At 38.6% G+C, this 9677-nt stretch overlaps 1 pseudogene; it reads right to left on the bottom strand.

The window, feature by feature from the left end:
- Positions 1-7921: 7921 nt before the first annotated feature.
- LOC111823975 lies at positions 7922-8420 on the bottom strand (annotated as a pseudogene).
- Between the last annotated feature and the right edge of the window lie 1257 nt (positions 8421-9677).

Here is a 9677-nt window from a genome sequence, read left to right as displayed (position 1 = left end):
GAAAATTCATGCACTGGAGGGGTTGGTCCTCACCCTGGCCTGCCCCCTCTCACAGTCCGGGAGCCCTCAGGGGCGGGAGGTGACCTGGCAATCAGGGGAAGGCGATGCTCCATCACACCTCTGCTGCTGCCACTTCTGGCAGTGCAAGCCTTGGCCAGCCCTGGTTACCTGAGCCCTGGGCAGCTGGGTGGCTGAGGGGCTGAGGGGACTGTGGGACTCTGGAGGCAGGCACCTCAGTGAGGCTGAGGGGACTGGGTGCCACCATCTTGTGGCTGTGGGCGCCACCATCTTTGAGGGCAGGACAGTCAATTAGCATATTCCCTCTTTATTAGATAGGATATATATTTTTTCCTTTTTCTTCCTTTATCTTCTTTTTCTTTTTTCTCTTACCATTTTTTCTCACCTCGATATCATTTTTGCTCTCTTTTCTGTCCCCTAATTCTCTCTTCTCTGGTAGACACTTATATTGGGACTATCAGTGTCATGAGTACATTCGTGTTTTGTTCCCTTTGTGTCGTGTCTTGTTGAGTTGTATTTTGTCCTGTTTAGTCAATGTGGTAGAGAGCGAGCCACATAAACAGACACCCAGAGAGGAGACTCCATCCATGAATGGGTCAATAACACAACAGACTCAGCCACAGAGGCAGGAAGATGGTGACTTGGCAAATGGCAGTGAGGAAGACAGTGTGAGTGAGTGAGGCAGTGAAAGGGGAGTGTGTGGACATGGTGTGTGTGTGTGTGTGTGTGTGTGTGTGTGTGGGATAGTTAGATCCCAGGGGACCTTCAGGGGCTGGCAGACCAGGCTCACCTAGATAATCAGCCTCTGCTATCATTGCAAACAGTCCCAGGGAAGATGACTCTACTGCAGAGGCCATGCCATCTTGAAGGGGAGAGCTGCTGTGACTGAAAGCCCAGCCTCACCTCCACCCAGGGTGCCCTCAGACACCACCAGGGACCCTACAGCCACTCCAACCAGGGACCTGCTGCCTCGGCTGTGGTCCCACAGACACTGAGACTCCAGCCACCACAGCCACAGGCCCCTGTGAGTTACAAAGCATGCTATCCTCTGGCCAGCCTGATACATTAGCCCAGGGTGTTGAACAGTAAGAGCAGGAGCCGAGAGCATCCCACCCCCATTTGAGGAGCAGCAGCCACATGACTTGACACCCAGATCCATTGGTAAAAGCAAACTGGGAAGACAAGGAAACCCCCAAAGGAAAAAAAAAGGAGGAATTGGCAGAAAAGGAGCTAAGTGAAAAGGAGGCATGCAATATGTCAGAAAACAAATTCAAAATAAAGGTCATACAGTTCATAAACCAGATGGATGGAAAAAAAACAACAACTTATGTAAGAATCAAGAAGAAATAAAGAGTGATATAGCTGTAATAAAAAAAAAAACACTGTGGAAAGTTTCAATAGTAGACTAGTAGAAGTGGAGGACCTAATTAGTGAATTAGAAGATAGGGCAGTAAAACCCACCCACACTGAACTGCAATTGGAGAAAAAAATTAAAAGACAGGAGGAGAGCCAAAGGGAGCTTTGGGACAACATGCAATTAAGGAACATATGAATAATAGGGGTGGCAGAATGACAAGAAGAGGAACAAGGGTTAGAAAACCTATATGAATAAATAATGTCAGAAAACTTCCCTGATGTGAGGAAGAATAAAGTCACACAAGTACAGAGATTCCCAAACAAGATGAACCAGAAAAGACCCACACCAAAACACATCATAATTATGATGGTAAACGTTCAGGACATAGATAGAATCTTAAAGGCTGCAGGAGAGAGACAGAAAGTTATGTACAAAGGATCTCCCATTAGATTAGCAAATGATTTCTCAACAGAAACACATCAGGCCAGAAAGGAATGGAAGGAAGTTTACCAAGTGATGCAAAGCAAGGGACTGAACCCAAGAATACTCTATCCATCAAGGTTTTCATTCAAAATTGAAGGGGAAATAAGGAGCTTTACAGAAAAAAAAGGCTAAGAGAGTTTATCACCACCAAGCCAGAAATGCAAGAAAACCTAAAGAAGAAATAAAAAGAGAAGAAGGAACACAGGCACAAAAAATAAAAATGCCTACAAACAAGTAACTATCAATAATAACTTTAAATGTAAACAGACTAACTGCTTCAATCAAAAGACATTGAGTGGCTGAATGGATAAGAAAACATAACCCATATATATACTGTCTATAAGAAACCCACCTCAGAACAAGGGACTCACACAGACTGAAAGTAAAGGGATGAAAAAATATCTTTCAAGCAAATGGAAATGAAAAAAAAAAGCTGGGGTAGCAATACTTATATCTGACAAAAGAGACCTTAAAGTGAAGTCCATAACAAGAGATAAGGAATACCACTTCATTATACTAAAGGGATTGATACAACAAGAGGATATAACTCTGGTAAACATATATGCACCCAATGCAGGAAGACTCAAGTACATAAAAACAAAACAAAACAAAAAACTCCTAGAAGACATCAAGGGAGAGATCAACAACAATACAATAATAGTAGGGGACTCTAACACCCCACTGACATCACTGGTAAATCCTTTAGACAAAAAATCAGCAAAGAAACAGCATTCCTAAATGACTCATTAGATCAGATGGGCTTAACTGACATCTTCAGAATATTTCAACCCAAAGCCATGAAATATAAGTTCTTCCCAAGTGCACATGGGACATTTTCAAAGATAGACCACATATTGGGTCACAGGCAAAGTCTACAAATTCAAGAAGATAAAATAATATCAAGCATCTTCTCAGACCACAATGGCATAATATTAGAATTAAACTACAATAAAAACAATAAAAAATTCAAACACTTGGAAGCTGAATAATATGCTATTAAACAATGATTGTGTTACCAAAGAGATCAATGAAGAAATACAAAACATCCTGGAAACGAATAACAATTAAAATACAACAATCCAAAATCTATGGGACACAGTGAAAGCAGTCTTGAGAGAGAAGTACATAGCTTTACAGACCTACCACAAAAAAACAAGAAAAAGAAAAATGGTAAATACCAAAACCAGATAAAGACAACACAATGAAAGAGAATTATAGGCCAATATCCCTCATGAATATAGATGCCAAAATCCTCAACAAAATCCTAGCAAATCGGATCCAGCAGTACATCAGAAAGATCATACACCATGACCAAGTAGGATTTATCCCATGGAGGCAAGGATGGTACAATATCTCCAAATCAATAAACGTGATACATTACATAAATAAATTGAGAGAAAAACCCACATAGTCATATCAATTGATGCAGAAAAAGCATTTGACAAAAATCCAACACCCATTTTTGTTAAAAACAAAAACTCTAAGCAAGGTGGGAATAGAAAGATCATACCTCAACATAATTAAAGCCATATATGACGAACCCACAGCCAACATCATACTCAATGGGCAAAAACTAAAACCATTTCCCTTAGGAACAGGAACAAGACAGGAATGCCCACTCTCACCACTCCGGTTCGACATAGTACTGGAAGCATTAGCCATTGTGATTAGACGAGAAGAAGAAATAAAAGGCATCCAAATTGGAAAAGAAGAAGTAAAACTGTCCTTATTTATAGATGACAGGATATTGTACATAAAAAACCCTAAATACTCCATCAAAAAACTATTAGACTTAATAAATGAATTCAGCAATGTACCAGGATACAAAATTAATGCCAAGAAATCTATGGCATTTCTATACACCAATAGTGAACTTACAGAAAGAGAGACTAAAAAAGTAATCCCATTTACCATCACACCAAAAAAATTGAGATACCTAGGAATAAACTTAACTAAAGAGAGAGGTAAAAGACCTCTACTCAGAAAACTACAGGACATTGAAAAAAGAGATAGAGGAAGACATATACAGATGGAAGAACATACCATGTTCATGGATTGGTAGAATCAACATCATTAAAATGTCCATACTACCCAAAGCAATGTATAAATTCAATGCACTTCCCGTTAAATTACCAATGGCATATTTCACAGACCTAGAACGAACTCTCCAAAAATTCATCTGGAATAAAAAAAGACCCCGAATAGCAACAGCAATCCTTAGAAAGAAGAACAAAGTAGGTGGGATCTCAATGCCAGATATCAAGCTGTATTACAAAGCCACTGTTCTCAAAACTGCCTGGTACTGGCACAAGAACAGACATATAGATTAATGGAATAGAATAGACAACCCAGAAATTGACCTTAACCAATAGGCTCAATTAATATTTGACAAAAGAGTCAAGAACATACAATGGAGTCAAGACAGTCTCTTCTATAAATGGTGTTGGGAAAATTGGACAGATACATGCAAAAACATGAAACTAGATGACCAACTTACACCATACACAAGAATAAACTCAAAATGGATAAAGAACTTAAACATAAGACAGGAAACCATAAAAATACTAGAGGAATCCAAAGGCAACAAAATCTCAGATATATGCCGAAGCAATTTCTTCACTGATACAGCTCCTAGGGCAATGGAAAGTAAAGAGAAAATAAACAAATGGGACTACATCAAAATAAAAAGCTTCTGCACAGCAAAAGAAACCATCAACAAAACAATAAGAAAGCCCACTGCATGGGAGAACATATCTGCCAATGTTATCAGCAATAAGGGTTTAATCTTCAAAATTTATAGGGAACTCATACAACTTAACAAAATGAAGATAAACAATCCAATCAAAAAATGGGCAAAGAATCTAAATAGACACCTTTCAAAAGAGGACATTCAGAAAGCCAAGAGACATTTGAAAACATGCTCAAAGTCACTAATCATCCGAGAGATGCAAAGCAAAACAACAATGAGGTACCATCTCACACCTGTCAGAATGGTTATCATCAACAAATCAACAAACGACAAATGCTGGAGAGGATGCAGAGAAAAAGGGACACTCATGCACTGCTGGTGGGAATGCAGACTGGTGCAGCCACTATGGAAAACAGTATGGAGTTTCCTCAAAAAGTTAAAAATGAAACTCCCATTTGACCCTGTGATCCCACTTCTAGGAATGTATCCCAAGAAACCAGAAATACCAATCAGACAGGATATATGGACCCCTATGTTCATAGCAGCACAATTTACCATAGCTAAGGTCTGGAAACAGCCTAAGTGCCCATCAGAAGATGAAAGGATTAGAAAACTGTGGAACATCTACATGATAGAATACTATGCTGCTGTAAAAAAGAAGGAATTCTTGCCATTTGCAAAAGCATGGATGGAACTGGAGAGCATTATGCTAAGTGAAATAAGCCAGTCAATGAAAGAAAAATACCACATGGATAATTAAGACCATTATAAACTGATGAACAAAAATAGATACAGAGGCAGAGCAACATCGAACAGACTGTCAAAATATAGTGGGAAGGCCGGGTAGGGCTGAGGCAGCGGTGGAGTGCAGGGTAAGATATCAACCAAAAGACTTGTATGCATACATATAAGCATAACCAATGAACACAAGACACTGGGGGATATGGGAGGCCAGTGGAAGGTAAAGGGGAGGAGATAAAAAGGAGACATTATATAATACTCTTTGTAATACTTTAAGCAATAAAACAAAATTAAAAACAAAAAAAGAAAAATGGTAATAAATCTTTTAACTGCACAACTTCAAAAATTAGAAAGAGAGCAACAAGCAAAGCCCAGAGTGAGCAGAAGGAAGAAGATAATAAAGATCAGAGCAAAAATAAATGACATAGAGACCAAAAGAAAAAACCCCCCAAAACCCCCAACAATACAAAAGATCAATGAAACCAAGAGCTGGTTCTTTGAAAGGATAAACAACATTGATGAACCTCTAGCCAGGCTCACCAAGAAGCAAAGAGAGAGGACCCAAATAAAGAAAATCAGAAATGGAAGAGGAAAATAACAACAGAACCCAAGGAAATAAAAAGGATTATAAAAAAATACTATGCACAACTTTATTCCAACAAACTAGAGAACCTAGAGGAAATGGCCATATTCCTAAAAAAATACAACCTCCCAAAACTATGGAGGGAATTGAAGCAGTCATCAAAAAGCTTCCAGCAAACAAAAACCGGGGGCCAAACCGCTTCAGAGGGGAGTTTTACCAAACATTCAAAGAAGAACTAAAAACTATCCTCCTCAGACTATTCCAAAAAATTCAAGAGGAAGGAACACTCCCAAGCTCATTCTATGAAGCCAGCATTACCCTAATACCAAAACCAGATAAAGAAAATACAAAGAAAGAGAATTAAAGGTCAATATCCCTCATGAACATAGGTGCCAAAATCATCAACAAAATTCTAGCAAAGTGGATCCAGCATTATATCTGAAAGACCATACACCATGACCAAGTAGGATTTATCCTGGGGATGCAAGGATGGTATAATATATGCAAATCAATAAACATGATACATCACATAAACAAATTGAGAGATAAAAATCACAGAGTCATATCAATTGATGCAGAAAAAGATTTGACAAAATCCAACACCCTTTCCTGATAAAAGCCCTCAGCAAAGTGGGAATAGAGGGATCATACCTCAACATAATAAAAGCCTTATATGACAAACCTACAGCCAACATCATACTCAATGGGCAAAAACTAAAACCGCTTCATCTAAGAACAGGAACAAGATAGGACGGTTCACTTTCACTACTCCTGTTCAACATACTGGAAGTGCTAGCCATAGCAATTAGACATGAAGAAGAAATAAAGGTATCCAAATTGGAAAAGAAGAAGTAAAACTGTCCTTATTCGCAGAAGACATAATACTGTACACAGAAAACCCTAAAGACTCCATCAAAAAATTATTTGACTTAATAAATGAATTTGGCAATGTAGCAGGATACAAAATTAATGTCCAGAAATCTATGGTATTTTTATACACCAATAGTGAACTTACAGAAGGAGAGATTAAAAAAAAAATCCCATTTACCATTGCACCAAAAAAAAATTAAGATATCTAGGAATATACTTAACTAAAGAGGTAAAAGACCTATACCTGGAAAACTACAGGACACTGAAAAAAGAGATACAAGAAGATATAAACAGAAGGAAGAACATACTGGGTTCATGGATTGGTAGAATCTACAACATTAACATGTCCAAACTACCCAAAGCAATATATAGATTCAATGCACTCCCCATTAAAATACCAATGGCATATTTCACAGACCTAGAATGAACATGTCAAAAATTCATCTGGAATAAAAAAAGACCCCAAATAACTGCAGCAATACTGAGAAAGAAGAACAAAGTAGGAGAGATCTCAATACCAAATATCAACTTGAATTACAAAGCCACTCTTCTCAAAACTGCCTGGTACTGGCACAAGAACAGACATATATACCAATGGAATAGAATAGAGAACCCAGAAATTGACCCAAACCACTATATTCAATTAATATTTGACAAAGGAAGTAAGAGCATACAATGGAGTCAAGACAGTCTCTTCAATAAATGGTGTTGGGAAAATTGGACAGATACATGTAGAAAAATGAAACTAGACCCCCAACTTACACCATACACAAAAATAAACTCAAAATGGATAAAGGACTTAAACATAAGACAGGAAACCATAAAAATACTAGAGGGATCCAAAGGCAACAAAATCTCAGACATATGCTGAAGCAATATCTTCACTGATACAGCTCCTAGGGCAATGGAAACTAAAGAGAAAATAAACAAATCGGACTACATCAAAATAAAAACCTTCTGCACAGCAAAAGAAACCATCAACAAAACAACAAGAAAGCCCACTGCGTGGGAGAACATATTTGCCAATGTTATCTCTGATAAGGGTTTAATCTCCAACATTTACAGAGAACTCATACAACTTAACAAAAGGAAGATAAACAACCCAATCAAAAAATGGGTAATGGACCTAAATAGATACTTTTTTTTTTATTATTGTGAATCTTTATTTAATCATTTTTGTTTAAAACTTTAATTCTGAGAATTCAGTATTAACATCCTTGCCCATGAGCTTCTCTTAGACACCAGAAAAAGTTTCAACCTTGTGTTTTATCTTGTTCTGGGCTTTATCCAAATAAACCTTCATGAGCCCACTGCCATGCCGTTCTATGGGGATTCTTTTGCCCACAATCAAGAACTCTTGGATCACGTCATACACAGCAGTCAGAGTGCAGCTTCTGGGACACTTCTGCTTATTTTTTGTATGGCTTTTTAGAGTTAGGTTGGGTAGAATTCTCCTCTGAGTGATAAAGACAATGTGCTTCCCACTCAGCTTTATCTCCAACTCGTATAACCAGCTAGACTTGGATTTTCTGGAAAGATTTCAGTTAAAGAACAGAAACAAATATTTTAATGATTCTCCAACAGTCACCAACTTCAATTTTCTTGGCTGGTGTGTCAGACTTAAACTCCTCCAGCTTCTTGCCATTGGGCTTCACGATCTTATTGCTGAAACTGAACATGGCCTCTCCTTGGTGAGCACTGGCCTTTTTCTTCTTCTTCCTCTTCTTAAAGGATACCTTTCAGCATTTCATAAAATACTGGTTTGGTGGTGATGAATTCCTTTAGCTTTTCCTTATCTGTGAAGCTCTTTATGTGACCTTCAAATCTGAATGATAGCTTTCCTGGATAAAGTAATCTTGGTTGTAGGTTCTTGGCATTCATCACTTTGAATATTTCTTGCCACTCCCTTCTGGCCTGCAAAGTTTCTGTTGAGAAATCATCTGACAGTCCTATGGGTACTCCCTTGTAGGTAACTGACTGTCTTTCTTTTGCTGCTTTTAAGATTCTCTCTTTGTCTTTTGCTCTTGGCATTTTAATTATGATGTGTCTTGGTGTGGTCCTCTTTAGATTCCTTTTGTTTGGGGTTCTCTGTGCTTCCTGGACTTGTAAGTCTATTCCTTTCACCAGGTAGGGGAAGTTTTCTGTCATTATTTCTTCAAATAGGTTTTCAATAACTTACTCTCTCTCATCTCTGGCACTCCTATAATTTGGATGTTGGTACGCTTGAAGCTGTCCCAGAGGCTCCTTACACTATCTTCATATTTTTGGATTCTTTTTTCATTTTGCTTTTCCAGTTGGGTGTTTTTTGCTTCTTCGTATTTCAAATCTTTGACTTGATCCTTGCGACCCTCTGGTCTGCTGTTGGGAGTCCGTATAATATTCTTTATTTCAGTCAGTGTATGCTTAATTTCTAGTTGGTCCTTTTTCAAAACCTTGAGGGTCTCACTAGATTTCTTGAGGGTCTCACCAGACTTTTTGAGGGTTTTACTAAATTTATTGGCAGTTTCTAAAAAGTTCTTGAAAAACCTTAAAAATGTGGTTTTGAACTCTATATCCAGTAGTTTGCTTTTCTCCATTTCTGTCATTTGTGACCCGTTTCTTTGTCTCCGCATTTTTTATGCTTCCCTGTGTTGTTAGAGTGACTTTGTGTGCTAGGTGTCCTATAGGGCCCAGTGGCTCAGCCTCCTCAATTACCTGAGGTGGACACTCTTGGTGAACCCCTTTGTGGGCTTTGTGCACATTCTTGTTGTAGTTAAGCCTTGATTGTTGTAGGTATCACTGGGAGGAATTGACCTCCAGGCCAATTGGCTGTGAGAGTCAGCTGTGTCTACAGTGGGAGAACTTCTGTGCTGAAGACACCCTTATGAGACAAGGCTTGCTTCAGTGGGGCTTTGGTGCTCACTGAGTCTGCCCCCTTAATGTGTCTCTTATGGATC

Source organism: Myotis lucifugus, unplaced genomic scaffold, assembly GCF_000147115.1.
Source record: "Myotis lucifugus unplaced genomic scaffold, Myoluc2.0 scaffold_787, whole genome shotgun sequence".
NCBI classification, from domain to species: Eukaryota; Metazoa; Chordata; class Mammalia; order Chiroptera; family Vespertilionidae; genus Myotis; species Myotis lucifugus.
The sequence above is the reverse complement of the archived record's forward strand: the minus strand, read 5'-3'. Positions and strand labels throughout refer to the sequence as shown.